The sequence below is a fragment of the Microtus ochrogaster genome, chromosome 1 (genome assembly GCF_000317375.1).
Source record: "Microtus ochrogaster isolate Prairie Vole_2 chromosome 1, MicOch1.0, whole genome shotgun sequence".
In the NCBI taxonomy this organism is placed as follows: domain Eukaryota; kingdom Metazoa; phylum Chordata; class Mammalia; order Rodentia; family Cricetidae; genus Microtus; species Microtus ochrogaster.
This window is the reverse complement of record NC_022009.1, coordinates 4,209,239-4,225,606: the sequence shown is the minus strand read 5'-3', so window position 1 is coordinate 4,225,606 and position 16,368 is coordinate 4,209,239.

The window sequence follows — 16,368 nt, the reverse complement described above, 5'->3', positions numbered from 1 at the left end:
ATAGATAGATAGATGATAGATAGATGATAGATAGATAGATAGATAGATAATAGATGGGTGGATAGATAGATAGATAGATACACAGACGGATCAATAGATAGGTAGATAGATAAATAGATAAATAGATACACAGACAGATCAATAGATAGGTAGATAGTTAGACAGATGGGTTGAAATAGAATGTTCTAGTTTGGTTCTACTTCTCTGGAGAATTCTAATGTACCTACTATGTCAACAATGGAAAGAAAAGCAATTTAAAAATTAGGCTATAACCATCCTGTTTGTAGAGGGGAGAGGCTTGTGCAAAGAGCAACACCTATATGTAAAAATTGTACATAAATCAATATGGTTTTTCTATGACTATCAAGTTGCCCGCTAAATCAAGTAGACCTACTATCAAAACAACATTTCAACTCAGTCATTGAATGGAATGAGAGCTGCCAACAACAAGGGAGAGTGTGGAAGGATGAGAGGTTCCTCAGAGGGCACTAAGTTAGAGTTAGGACCGAGAAACTGCTGTATCATGCCCCGGATGGCAACTATAGATAATAGTAAATTTCTATACATTTCAAAAAGCTGAAAGAAAGAATTTTGATAGTGTTTAACATAGAGTAATGATGAGTACATGAGGAAACAGTCTTCCCTGACTTAAACATTGTATAGTATATACATATATAGAAACCTAATCTACTACCCCATTAATATGTTATTAATCAATTATAAATGCTGATATTTATCAATTATAAATATTTCTAGTTTATATCTTTGAGATTAAAATGTAGAAATATAACCATTTTCCTTTTCTATGTATCAGGAATGTTTCCCTGAGGGATTAGCCTGGGTTCTCCATTTGTAGCCCCTGAGTAAATTCCTCAGCAAAAACTCATTGCCAAAGTCAAAGCAGCTTAAGATGTGCTGTTAGTGCCACCTACTGGTCACATTGAAACAACGTGACATTCGGGGCTATCAGACTTCAGATTTTCAGTAATCACTTCACATTCCAACCTCAAAAACGAGACCTGCTGAACGTTGGGGAATGCTGGATTTTGTTGCCATGGAAGTAGCAGAAAGCTTGGTTTTCATCTGTTTAGCCTTCAAAGTCCACCCCTCTATTAAGTCTCTTTCAAGACAGGGTTTCTTGTGCAGCCCTGGCTGTCCTGGAACTTGCTCTGTAGGCCGGGCTAGCCTCAAACACCCAAGTCCTGAGATTAAAGGTGTGCACCACCACTGCCAGGCTTAACATTACAGGTTCTAAAATGAAGGAGCACACTGGGCATTAAACCAGAAGTGGAGGCAAAATGTGTTGGTAACACCCACATTAGTGCAGCAGATAACACTGGTCACAGAACTTCAGCTGCTGGTGTAACACGTGTCACCCCACCAGCGAGGACACTGAAACCCAATGAGTTTCTCCAAGTCTGGTTAGACACATCTAACCAGTCACACCACACATTGGAACCCAGAAGCCAAGCTGTGAATCTGCAGCCTTGCCTCCTGTTCACAATGCTTAACTTCCCTCCAGAACACTGTCGGCATCAGAGAGTGACTGGTTCAGTGGGGTTAGACCACAGTTCAAAGGAAACGGCTGTGATTTTTGCCCAGGCCATGAACTCAAGTTTGTAGAATGCGATGCCACTTAATCTCGGCAGTACCATTTAATCTGCTATCAACAAAGCATGGCTCTTAAGGAGAAGTGTGCATCATTGAACAGTGTTGCGCTGCTTTTCAGCCCTCGGGTCATCGGACCATGTGCTGCTGAATACTGCTTGCTATTGCGCCGTTCATCTTTTGGAGTGTTCTGCTCTGTAGACGTGGACACATGCATTCTCTTTTCCTTCCTCTTCCCAGCACATCCTTGATTGCTGTGCTCAATCATTTTATGTGGTTCTCCTATTATCATGGATGTGATTTCCCCAGTAAGTTATGCCTTCCATTTAGGGGACAAAAAGTGCCAAACAATTTCCAGACTATTGACTGGCATCTTTCAGATGGCAAATCAATATTCTCTCCTAAAGTAAAGAAAAGTATCTCCCCCGCAAAAAAAAAAAAAAAAGAATAAAACTTGGTTAAATCACTAGCATTTACACACACAGAACTTAGGCACCATTTCAGAAATACCTTAGTACTTAAAAGTGAAATTCCTTATTCTAAAAGAAAATACTATTCTTACATAGTTCAAACCAACTTTTCAAAAATATGAGTATACTTCTAGTGTACAAAAACAAAATTAGTTTCATGGTTATGTCTTTAGGATCCATGCACTATCCTTTAGTGCATGACTTATTTTTGTATGAGTTCTAATCACTCTTTCCTAAGACAATACTCAAATGTCATCCCTTCCACACTTACGACTCTTCAAAGCTTTCCTGTTATTTTTCTGCATCTAGCTGCAAAAGAAAAACTATAAGTCCAATATTCCAATCACTTAAATCCTCTGGAAAGTTAATGCTTTTCTATGCTCCATGTAACCGTGAGTGCGCGGACTTTCACAGGGAGGTGAAGGGCAAAAATTAAAAGTCAGAGCCCTGACAGCCGTAAAGCTAATGAGGACAAGCATTCATGCTGATGTCAGCTGGTCAGCGTGGTAGTTCCCTATAATAAAGCGCCAAAAGTCATTATTAAATCTTAAATGATATTGCCAGAGCCTTAACAGCCTCACCTCAAGCCGTTTTTATTTCTTGCCTAAATACTGTTTGCTATAATTACCTCTGCTGCAGAGAAAAATTGCTGATTAACCAAATGAGAATGAAGCCTGTCTTCACTGGTCTGGTAAATAGGGCTTTCGGGCTATGAGCCACTTACCTCTCAAATGCTTTCTGGACATGAATTCTCTCTAGCAAGATGTCACCTCCATCAACCCACACTCAGAAAAGGGGACGATGACAGGCTGAGAGAGGAATTCATTGTTAATTCTTCTGTAACTAAGGTCACAGTGAAAGTGAGACACTGAAAAAAAAAAACTAACCACATTTCTATAGACTCTTTTAACTATACAATTGTGCTGGATAATTGTGGTCTGTACTCATCAGTTCCACATCTACAGGCTCAAAAATTGTGGGTCAAAAATATTTTAATTACATTAATACTGAAGAGACCTTTTTCCTTCTCGTTAATCCCTGAATGATACAACATAACAACTATGTGTAGCATCTCCGTTGTGCTTCGTAGCATAGGCATTCTAGTGATGCGTTACAGTATATTGCAGGGTGGGACATCAAAATCCTTAGCTGCCCAAGGTTGTTACCTCAGAGAGAGATGACTCAGCAGTTTAGAGCACTGGAATCCTGAGAGGAAGAAGACAGGCGTTCTCACCCCAATCAAGAAGCTATTTGATTGATACCCACTGGCAAGAGGAAAATCAGTTTCCTCTTCTGTAACTTCAGGGCATCCAATCTTCAGCCTACAGGCCCATCGTATCTGGCAGTCTTTTCCATAAAACAGGAAATTTGAAAGGCAGTTCTGCCTGTATTGGCAGTTTGTCAGTCACTTTCTTCTGTGTCCTGCAGAATGTCTGGCAGACTCTTTCATGAAGCAGGAACCCTGAAGTTAAAGTCTCACCTTTAGGAAAGTTCAGCGGTCATTTTCCTGTGGTTCCTGCATGTCCACTTCATACAGCATAACATCAAGCTTTCCAGGCAAAAGAAGTTTCTTGCCCAAAGACCCCCAAAAGAATATAATATTACCTAGATTAACAGGAAGTGTATTGTAAGCAATTTCCAAAACTCTACAATTGACAGAGACATCTCGCTGCCTGAACATCACCCAAAGTTCTTCTCTAACATTCTTCTAGGCATTCATCTTCAACCTACAGGCCCATAGGTACCCAGCAAACTTTTCCATGAAGCAAGAAATTTGAAGATCTGTTGAGCCTTATAATGGCTGTGTCCTGTAGAATGTCTGCAGACTCTTTCATGAAACAGGAACCCTGAAGGACAATCTCGCCTTCTTTATACAATATTATTAAGAACCATTACACTGACATTTATTTATTGATTTATTGATTTATTTATTTATTGCCAGTCTTGTTTGGTTCTATCCAGGGACTCTGGGCTACCCAAACTCTGGTTCTTGGCCATCAACACAGTGTCAAGCATAGGCTCCCTCTTGTGATGTGTGTCTCAAATTGAACCAATCATTGGTTGGCTACTCCCACAAGTACTGTGTCACCTTTACCTCAGCACATCTTGAAGGCCAGATCGATTGTAGGTCAAAGGTTTTGTGGCTGGGTTGGTGTCCCAGCCCCATCACTGGAAGCCTTGCCTAGTTACAGGAGATGACTGGTCCAGGTTCTGTATCTCCCATTACTAGGAGTCTTCACCAGGGTCCCCTCTCATAGAATTCAGGAGGGTTCCATTGCACCAGCTTTCCAAACAAAGCTGCTATGAACAGAGTTGAGCAAAGGTCCATCAAGGTCTTCTTATCAGTCTAGAGTTTAAAAAACAAGCTCTCATAAACATCTCCTTATAAGCAATTCTAAAGGTCATATTCAAGTGGTTATAGAAACAACACCACTCTCAGCACCAGTTTTCTGTATTAAGTAACTAAAGAAATTTACAGAAGAAAGGGTTTTGCCCATAGTTCCAAGGAATGCTGTCAATATGGCAAAGGAAGGCACAGCCACAGGACCAGCTTGGTTCATGGTACAAACCAGGAGCAGAGAAATAAAAAGTCAAGATTCAGCTCACTTTTCCTCTCTTCCCTTTTTTAATCTGGGATCCCAGCCTCTGGCATGGTGCCACCTACATTCAGGGTGTGTATTCTTTTTTTGTTAAAACTCTCTGGAAATACCCTCCCAGCTACCCAAAAGTGATTGATTCTAAATCCATTTGAGTTGAATAGGCAGATTAGCCATCACACCCCCTTACACTCCTAGACATCTCTAGATTACTCACAACATCTAATAAAATATAAATACTGTGCAGTTATCATGCTAGACTGTTTAGGGGAGGTTGAAAAGAAAATAATCATCACAAGCTCAGTTTAGATGCAGTTTTATATAGTTTTCAGGGGGTGGGGAGGTCAAAAGGCAGCTCATAGGAAAGCACTTGCCCCACAAGCATGGCGATGTGAATTTGGATCTGTAGAATCCACATAAAAAGATAGGCATGACAACATGTGCCTGTAACCTCAGTCATGGTGAGATGGAAGGCAGAGAGAGAGGGACAGAGCCTTGAAAGCTCTCAGTCCAGCTAGCCGGGTCTGTATGGAAAGTTCCAGGACAAGAGAGACACTATCTCAAACAAAAATGGAAGGTTTCCAAGGACCAACACTAATGTTGTGCTCTGACCTATACACACATGTCCTATGCATATGCCCCTACACACGCATCCATATGTATCATGAGTACACACACACACACACACACACACACACACACACACAATTCTTTGATACCTACACAGGGCTTTATTTTCATTAAAATCATACAGAGCCAAAGCAATTTTAAAGGCATTTTCCTGCCACCTCTCTCACCACCACCACCACCACCACCTTGACAATGTAAAACTCTGGAAAAAATTTTCCAATTAGGGTCCTTATGAAAAAATACTCTGCAATTTGCAATTTGCTAACTTCGTAGTTCCTGTTCATTTCCTCCATGGACAAAAATAACTGCCAGGAAGGAACAAACTTCAGAAGTTACGTTTTAGAAATTTTCTAGAAACAGTGGAAGAAATGGAAAATGTTGCCAGCGTTTCTTCTGTCTGTCCCTGTGGCAAATTGAGTGGTTTCAGAATCAGTGGAGGAGGAGGAAGCTGAGCACACGGAGAAGCTGTGCAGCTATTCACACTGATAACCAGAAGCAAGAGAAAGGACACACACAGTCCCAGACTGAGGCTGCTGTCTCTGGCCTCCAATAATAAGGGAATTGCAAGATATTAAAAAGAAAAAAGAAAAATCAGATCAGAAATCAGTTTGAATGCAGAGTAAAAATGTTCAAAGGAAAGATGCTTTTGTGTTTGTGTGTCATCTAAGAAACTTCGCAGGTAGCATATGTTTGGAGTTAATACAATCTATCCAAACAGCAGAGTCCTGTTACATCAGACATGTCTCTGTTCTGATGACCCTGGTACTGAGCTGGCAGGAAACATCTTTGCTGAAAATAGGGCAAGAAAGCTTTGTACCTGCTCTGAAAAGATGCTCCCCTGCGGATGGGAAGGAAAAGAACGTGCGCAGAGGAAAAGCATCCTCACCTGCCGCTTACCTTTGACTCTACCCTGCAGATGATTCTTTCCCTGTTGTCTGTGGCTCACTGCCCCTCTGCGTCTCTACATTTTGTCGTCTCTCTGGACTGCCAATGAATATTCATGTGCCTCCATAGTGATTTAGCTGTCCTGTGATTAAGAATAAGACTGGAGTCCTTAATATAGCTTTTTCTGATAAAGGAAGCCGTTGTCAGAGAGCAAGCCAACCATGTCAATGAGGGACAGTTTCCTAAAACTAGGCAATGAATAAATAGCATTGTCAACCCGGATTTACAGGCATCCTGATGGCCTTATAACGTCTGAGGCATCCCTGTCCCTTAAGAGTTCAGGGGAGCTGGGCGATGGTGGCGCACGCCTTTAATCCCAGCACTCGGGAGGCAGAGGCAGGCGGATCTCTGTGAGTTCGAGACCAGCCTGGTCTACAGAGCTAGTGCCAGGACAGGCTCCAAAGCCACAGAGAAACCCTGTCTCGAAAAACCAAAAAAAAAAAAAAAAAAAAAAAAAAAAAAAAAAAAAGTTCAGGGGAAGATTTGACCAGGTAGCTATTCTTGTAGCTTGTTTGTCAGAGTCAGCTAATCAGTCAAAGCTATAGATCAAATGCTTATAAAGCAGATCTTTGTACTAGACCTAGAATAAAATGGAGAGGAAATTAGCAGGCATGAGACTTGTACTTAAAATGTCAGGGTCTAAAGGACTTTTAGTGGATAAACTTCTGCTAACACGGAAGCTTTAGTTCACGAACCTTTGTTCAAACCCCAGCCAGGCAACAGCAATAGCAGCCACTGGAGGGAATGGATAAGAGCCAAATCCCAGCTTACTGTCTGCCCTCCAAAATCGGCCTTTCACAAACGAGACGCCTTTTAAAAGGTAACACAGTGTGGCGAGAGCCACATCCCAGAATTAAAGCACACTGGATTGTCCCACCACGGAGAAGAATCTATAGGCCGGGGCCCAAGGTGATTCACAGCAGAACCCAGCATTCTGAAGTCTAGAGGGATGGTTGTAAGTGAAGATCCCTCAGGTCTCTTACACTTCACATTAAGTCGGCAGTCATCTTAAAGCCCATCTTTACTCTCTGAGTTAAGGAGCACGCTGAAGTCCAGTCCTTTTCCTAGGTCCATCAATAGAGCAATTTTTCCTTATGAGAGAACCAGTCTTTCTCTAACTCACTGCAGCCTGAGTGAGGTTCACATTGGCAAATGTGGTGGAGTGGGTGGGGGCAGGCAAAGGAGTCAAGGAGGAAGCCAAATCTGAGGAAGTGGTTTTCAGATAATGACTGGAATTTCATTAATCCAGCAGGTCTGCCGCCAGCCAGTTCCACAGATCACAGTGAATGAAAAGGCCATCTGGTTGCCCCGTGTATGGTGGCTCTGGAGTGAGTGTAAAGTCAGAGTTGACAAACTCTTAACATCTAATGGAATTATAGGCCATGATCTGACAGACTCTCTCTTAGCTTTGTGAGGAAGTTGCATCCTACAGTGGAGGGAAAACTCAATGAATGTATTCTTATTTTTGTGCTGAGAACCATTTTTGAAAGGGCTAGAAATTGAAACCTGGCCTAGAGTTTGCCAGGCAAGTGTCCCATCACCAAACACTTGCCCCAGACGTGTCCTAGAACTATAAGCTATCTTTAGTCAAAACAAATTATTTGCCGTTGTTGTTGTTGTTTCTCAAGACAGTGTGTCTCTGTGAAACAGTCCTAGCTGTCCTAGAACTCACTCTGTAGACCAGGTTGGTCGCAAACCCACAGAGGTTCATCTGCTTCTGCCTCCCAAGTGCTGGGATAAAGGTGTGCGCCACCACTACCTGACTTAGTCAAAACAAATTTACTCTACCACTTAAAATGTGATTCTTATCATTGTTTCAATTATAAAAGGTTAGGGATGAAAAGCTTCAACAGCTGCCTTTGCACATAGCTCCCAGGCAGGTAATTCAGAATGTGGCTCCTCCAAGGTGAGTTTGGAATCTATTTAGCCCATAATTGTATTTCAATCCAAACAAATCCAAAGTGCTTCATATTTTGAAGGCCTGGATCTGTTCTCACCACCCCATGATTGAAAAGCAACTAGAAGCTGCACCTGAACTTAGTTTCCAAGAACATTAAATATCATTTTCCAATAAAGAAGCAAGCAGCAATTAACTCCCAGATTCAACTATGCCCAGTAGTAATCCATCTTTATGGTAGTTCCGTTAGGTAAACTAGTTGTCTTAGTTGGGTTTTTTATTGCTGTGAAGGGACACCACGGCAACTCTTAAAGGGAAAATGTGTAATTGGGGTTGGCTTACAGCTTCAGAGATTTAGTCCATTATCGTAATAATGAGAAATATGGTGGCGAGCAGGCCGACGTGGTGCTGGAGGAGCCAAGAGTTCTATATCTTGAGCCACAGGCAGCAGCAGGAAACTAAGAAAACCTTGGCAAGACTTGAGCTTCTGAGACCTCAACGGCCCCGCAGTGACACACCGTCTAATAAATAGTACCATCCCAAGCATTCAAACACGAGTCTATGGGGCCAATTCCTTTTTCCATGTCACTTTGCCCTACTGCAATAATATCCAAATAATATCATTTGCTATTATACTGCATTCTATAAAATAAATCAAAATATAAACAGAATAAAATCTGTTTTTAATACAAAAGAAAGACTCCCAAAAAAGGATATAAATTTAGAGCATAGGTCACAACCTGCCCGTTTCTCTGGCAGAAAGAGAGGGGGCACAGCCAGACCTGCTGGACTTTCCCTGGGTCTGAGCAGGATGGTGAGTGTCTGGTGGTCTCCAAACTCGAGCTAGACTCAGGAAGTTACACTAGGCCTCACCAAACTCAAGTTAGGCTTAAGAAGTTACACTGGGCCTCATGGCCAGGCCTCATGAGTCCCAACAACAAGTATGTGTATCTATGTTAGACAGGACCCACAGCACACCCCTCACAGATGGGACCTCCATGTAACATAAATCTCATAAACACAGACAATCTTTCTGCCAGCTCCCAAGTTGTGTTCTCTTACATCTTTAGTGGAAGGGAAGGAATATATTGGCTTTATAAACCTTTATAAAAAAAAAAAACGCTGGCAACTCTGGAGGGTTAGATCTTGATGTGTTTGTCTTTCAAACATAATGCAACCCTTTGGTCTCCACCGTGAATCACTAAAGAAAGCAGCTCACAAGCTAAAGGAGCAGCTAACTTTGCACAGCACTGAGATGTTCCTGGCCTAAGAAAAGAAAAAGGGAAGAAGAGAAAGGAAATGTCTTTGTGTAAAGGCCTGGAGCAAATTAAACCAAGTCTAGCTGCCACAGGGAAAGGTAAAATGCTTTAGTATTTCCATAGAACAAAGAGGGTAGGTTGCCCAGACAAAGGAGGATGCATTTGGGAAAACAAGAAGGAAAAAAGAACAAAGCAATTCCAAGTCAGTGTAAAGTTAAAACTCTAAACCAAGTTAATCAAAGGTCTTTTTAAAGACCTTTCCCTTGGTAGACTGTTAAATCCAAATTCATGAGAGTCTCTGCAAGTGGACCAAGGATATCGACCCCCAAACAGTAAGAAAACATTATATTCAAATTTTCTATGAGTATCTTACTTGATATGGAGTTCCTCAGCCAGGTCATTACACCATGCAAAGCAGAAGTGAAAGCCTAGGTGGCACATACCCAAATTAAAAGGAAATCAGCCTGCTGACTCCCTAACCAAGGTTGACAAGCTCTCCGCGCTGAAGGCTGTGGCCATTAGAATTGCATCTGTCTATTATTATCCCTCCTGTGTGTTATTATTCTATTCTTAGCCAGCAAAGTTGCTCTACCAGCATGAAAGTATCAGTCAAACCTCTGATTGACCACAAGAGCATTGATTAATACAGACACAAGAGGGGTTTGTTAAAACTGCAGGTTCTTTCTCCAAAAAGCCCAGACACAGAGTTAAATTTGTTACTGTGGTTGCTGGAATATGTAACTTGCTCTTTTTAATTCTATTCCCTCTATAGTTTGGCCTCTCTCTGGAAAAGTGGATTATTATTCAGCAACTTCTGAACAAGAGGGGTGTGCCCACCATCCAGCTGCGAGTCAAGAGAGCTCTCAATGCCTCCCAGGTTAGGCTTGCAAATCAATTCACTGTAGCCAAAAGGGAAGTGAGGGTGCACAGTGGGCAGGCAGCATTACCCACAGAACACAATAAATCACACATTTGAATGCACAGAGGCTGAGAACTTACATTTCACAGTCTGGGGTCCCTTAGGAATCTGTGCCGTAGAAAGTGAAGGCTAAAGGTTTTGACACGCTGTTGATGGACATTTGGAACGGTCTTATAACTTTGGCTTTTGTTTAATATCAGCATTGTGAAGATCTAGAACAGTAACTCTCTGGCAAGGATCAATTTCATCTCCAGTGTTATTTGACAATGTCTGAATACACCTTTGGTTGTCATGGCTCACGGAAAAACTGGATCAACCAGGGATACTGCTAAACATCCCTCCAAGCACAGGAAGTCCCACAAAAGAGTCATTTGGTCCAAGGTATCATTAGGACTGTTAAAGAGAAAAATCAAGTTTATAGGGTAAGAGAAATAAGATGGTTTTAAGTTAACATTTGTGCTGATAAGCTATTTAGATCCAAAGAATAAACAATGTTACAAATTCAAACTCAAGTATTTGTACTGCACTGAAGAAGCAAATATTCTATTATCTAAAGCAGAAGTAAATACGGTAAATCCAATATCCTTCTTCTGTTTGATAAATATCTGTAAATGTAGCCTTTCCTTAAGTAAATTATAAATATATAAAAACCAGAGAGCAGATATTTTTTTCATATTCAATTCATTTGAATAAAAAATTCATAGTTCTCAGCTTTCAATATTTATACAAACTTCTCTCCTAATCTGAGAAATAAGATATTTTAAAAGGTTGAGGGAGGGGGATCATGAGTTCAGGTCTAGCACAGACTACAGAGTGAAGCCAGTTTCAAAAAAGCCAGGTGGTGGTGGTGCAGACCTTTACTCTCAACACTTGGGAGGCAGAGGCAGGTAGATCTCAATGAGTTTGAAGCCAGCCTGGTCTACAAAGCAAGTTTCAGGAAAGCCAGAACTGTTACACAGAGAAACCCATGTCTCAAAAAAAAAAAAAAAAAAAGAAAAAAAGAAAAGTAAAGAAAAAAGGTAATGTGTGGTGACAATGACAAAACTAGCCTGACATGCACAATGCTCTAAACTCAATACTCAGCACCAAATAAATAAATAATCACGTTAACCCTTATTTTTTTGTTTTACTATGTCTAACATGCAACATTCCTGTGCCAGTTATAGAATACCATGAGAAATTCTACTCTTTCATTCATATTTATTAATAATCTTTAGATTTTTTAATACTTTCTCCTCTATGGCATGTTCATTTTCCATAAAGTTTTGATCATTATTAAATTATCCTACTTTCCAAAGATATTAAAATATGACTCAAAGAATAAAATAATATAAAATTAGAAACAGCAGGAACACATAGGAAATTATCTAAGTTTTTACCTAACCAAGACACTACACATGCCTGTAATCCAAGTATTTGTGAGACCAAGACATAAGGATTGAGAGTCTGAGGCCTGACTACAAAGGGAGCCAGGGCTACATAGTGAATCCCTACCTTAAAACATCTAATGACTAGGAGTTCCATGGTTATGAAGAATTGCTGCTTTTTTTTTTTTTTTTTGGTATTTCCAGACAGGGTTTCTCTGTAGCTTTGGAGCCTGTCCTGAAACTAGCTCTTGTAGACCAGGCTGGCCTCGAACTAACAGAGATCCGCCTGCCTCTGCCTCCCAAGTGCTTGAATTAAAGGCGTGTGCCACCACCGCCCGGCCATAACTGCTGCTCTTACAGAACACATAGGATCAGTTCTTATCACAGGCATGGTATTTCACCTCCATCAAATATTCCAGTTCCTACAGATTCAATATCCTTTTCTGCCCTCACAGGAAGTACAAGCAAATGCTATGCTTACATGCCCACATAACATTTAAAAAAATAATTGTTTTTTTATTTGGCAACTACATAGGACACAATCTAGTGGTCATTAGCCACAGTCATGATCATTCCAACTGCTAGGCTCTGTATTAATCAAAATGTTCTGTTGCTAAAAAAATCATTTCAGCCTTCAACATACTTGTTCCTACGGAAGCTCAGATGGCTTTGCAGAACAGCTGTACTGTACGTGGTAGCACAGCTGTTCAGGCTGCTTTCCAGGTTGCAGTTCCTTGCTGCTGATGCACAGCTTCCATGGCCACCACTGAGAGTAACCCCCATCACTTCCTTTCATATTCTACGCACTAGAAAGTCACATGACTCTAACTGCAAGGCTTGTGTGGAGAAAATGTTGGGCCATTCTCACCAGGAAAAGGGAGAAAAAGAACAGAAAAACATGGCTGTTTCTCTTCATCCTTATTTGTATTTTAGTGCATAAATTATCATTAGAAATGTAAGTCCACACAGATATAATATTAACATGGTCAGGTGGTGGTGATGCATGCTTTTTAACCCCAGCACCTGGGAGACAGAAGAGGCAGAGATCTGTGAATTCAGGCCAGTCTGGTATACAAAGTGAGTTCCAGGACAGCCAAGGCTACACAGAGAAATCCTGTCTCTAAAAATAAAAAATAATAATGATAATGATGATGATGATATTGATGTGACTGTGACTATAAAATGGATTGTTAAGGAAAAGTGAAATGCTATTTTAAATTTTCAAAATGTTTAGGCTACAATCATTACCTTTACAAAATTTGCTACCTTTGAGATGAAAGAGTAACTATTTATACCAGTCATCTCTTTTCCATAACAAATCATCCAACTCAAACTCATTAAAGAAACCAATAATCTTTACAGCATGCTTAGAGATCTGTTGATCCTGAAGAGGTGATTTGGACAGTTGGAACCAAGAAAATGGAAAGCTCATACATTCTCAAGTCTGGAAGTTGATTCTGGCTGCTGCCTAGGCCTCGATCTTCCACATGCTGTACCCTCTGTCCCCTCTACCTCACCATACATCAGAAATATAGAGAAAACAAGCCAGAACTGAGGGGAAATCTTCCTCCCTGCAGCTAGCTTTCAAATGACTGGAAAATGGGATGCAGGCAGCAGCAGGAGCAAAGGCAGCAATGGTCTTACCCAATTGTAAAGCTTGTGAGCTACAAAACCAATCTGCTGGGCAAAATGTACCCACCTGTGAAATAGTGGCATGCCTGTTAATGGGCATAACCAACTGTCCTCTGTATTTGAGACCAGTTGCACAGAGGGAAAATCATACCTGAGGAGGTCATAGACCCAAGGGGAACTTGGTACTGTTGTTTAAATTAACACAATATCAAATTTGTAGTAATATTATGATGTGATGCTCTTTGGACTCTTTTGAGAGCCCCGCCATCCAGCTCCCAAATGAACCACATACAGTCTTATTTTTATTTATAAAGAGGATAATCTTGCCAAAATGAAAGCAAACTCCTATGGAATTTCTCTGAAGCCCATCATCTCTGAAGTAAATCTGATACTTCCAGGAGCAGATGTGTATCATTGTCATGAAAACCTTAGGTTAACAAATCATTTTAACTGCCATCTTCTGTAGATCTTTGAAAGGTTTGAAGACTATGTTTCTTAGATATACCTATTTAACCTAACAAACATACCTAATGTTACAAGTTTGACTGTTATATATTAACTACTACCCTCATTTCTTATTCATACATTGCATTTTCTAATGAATTGCATAAGCACAATATCCCAAACAGAATAGAAACATATATACAGTATAGCAAAAAATGACCTAAAATTTGTATCAATATACAAAATCCTTTAAACAAAAGTAAAACGTGTATACAGTGTAACAAAATTGACTTTGAATTTATATCAATATGCCAAAATTCATGCCAATGTACAAAATCTGAGAATGATAGATGTCTTTTTATCCCATATTCCTATACATATAACAAACATCCATAACACACCAATTTATCAACAACCTCCCACAGCCCAGCCCTTAAGAATGTGGATGTAGTCTTCTCTAAATTGCTTCTGGCTGGATGTGGGTGAAGGCATTTTCAGGGTTCCAGGGAGAAAATTTTGAAATAATGACCGAGTCCTAGGAAGACCATCAGGAACCTTTGTTGACAGATATCACCTGTCAAGTTATAGGTGGTCTTCCTTGACCGAACCAAATCTAAGTCAACCTGAACCAAGTCCACAGCCTCTTGTTTCCTGTGGAAACAAAAACAAAATTGCTTCCCCGAAGCATTTTTGATTTCCACTTGACAAATAATATTTTTTGGTTTTTTTTTAAAGTTAAGGCATTCTTAAAATATCTAGTCTTGTTTATTTTCACAGACCTCTTTCAATTCTGAGTCTCTTAGCAGCTGTCCTTTGCTTTTTAGCAAGCAAAAAATTCAAAATCAACACAATAGCATACAGATAACACAGGCTCCAGACTCCCTGTGTATTTCCCATCTCGTGCGGCTTTTACTTTTACACTCTCTTTAAAGACTTCATTTCATTTTTGAACTATTCATTTTTTCTATGACTATACCCCTCTTCCTTTCTTTAAACCTACGCATATTGTTAAACACACTGGAACCTGTTTAGACATTTTTCCATATGGACCTTTTTATTGCATATGTTTAGCATTTTCTGACTGCAGGAGCAAACTTTAAACTGATAAGCCATACCTGGATACTCCGCATGGCTCTTGGCTGTTTCTACCTGCTGAAGGCCAGTGCTTACACTGTGACAGGCATCTTTGTCTTTTGTTCCTACTTAATATATCCTGGGTGTTCAAGAACTCACTGGCCGTCAGAAATTGTCCAGCTGAAACTATTAAAGGAGACCCATCCCATTTTTTTAAGCTCTTTCAGGATCTAGATAGAAATATGAGCACCACGTTGGTATGCCAAACTGTAGTAATATTATGATGTTATGCTCTTTGGACTCTTTTGAGGGCCCGCCATCCAGTTCCTGAATAAATCACACACAGTCTTATTCTTATTTATAAACATCTGGCCTTCGCTTGGCTTGTTTCTTGCCACTTTCCTTAACATATTATCCCATCTACCCTTTGGCCTCTGCGTTTTTCCCATTCCCTTATTATTTAAATCTTACACTTACTCTATGGATTGCTGTGTAGCTGGATGACTGGCCTCTGGTGTCCTCCTCCTTCTCGGGATGCTACTCCAGAACTCCCCCTCCCAGTTTTCTCCTTCTGTATATTCTCTCTGGCTGCCAGCCCTGCCTATCCTTTCTCCTACCTCATGGCTGGCCATTCAGATCTTTATGAAATCATCAGGTGGTCGAGACAGGCAAAGTATCACAGCTTCACAGAGTTAAACAAATACAACATAAACAAAAATAACACATCTTAAAATCATATTCCCAACACAAACTGCCTTCTAAATATCGATGTTTATACCCATAGATAAAAACTACTCTCAGCCATGTTCAGAGAAGCTCCTCTTTGTAGAGAACAACAGTGGACACACAGACTCATGGCTACCCAAGATGCTGAGAAAAAGTGACAGCTGATGGTCCAGGCCTAAACAAGGCATTTATGCAAACCCCTCTAAAGCTCGGGGAACATTGCAGAAAAAAAGAAAGGAAGCATTAAAGAAGATATATAATATTCTGAGCATAACCCAACCATTGCAATCATGAACTCATAGCAGCTGTGGCTACTCTCCTTGGTCCTGCAAAACCCTGGCTCTGTCAACAATCACTCTGGGATGGGGAAGGCTCATCAGATCCTACTCCTCCCTTGTGAGCTGTTAATGATAGAGTATGAAGAAGGCAGAATTACTGTCTTCAGCTATATACCCACTGTTAAGCCCGTCAGGCTCCAATGGACAACTCTAAACCTGTGGTCACATAGACAGCCCAAGAACTCGGCAGGTACAAAACAGTACAAAAAGACAGGAATGTGAGAGAGAGGTTTGCAAAGAGGGAGGGGGGCGTACAGAGGTGAGAGGGGGATTTTAAAAAATGGTGGTTTGAGAGTGATCAGTATATATTGTAGACATTTATGAAATTGTCAATCGAAAAATTTAATTAATAAAAAACTAACCCAAGCCGGGCGATGGTGGCGCATGCCTTTAATCCCAGCACTCGGGAGGCAGAGGCAGGCGGATCTCTGTGTGTTCGAGACTAGCCTGGTCTACAGAGCT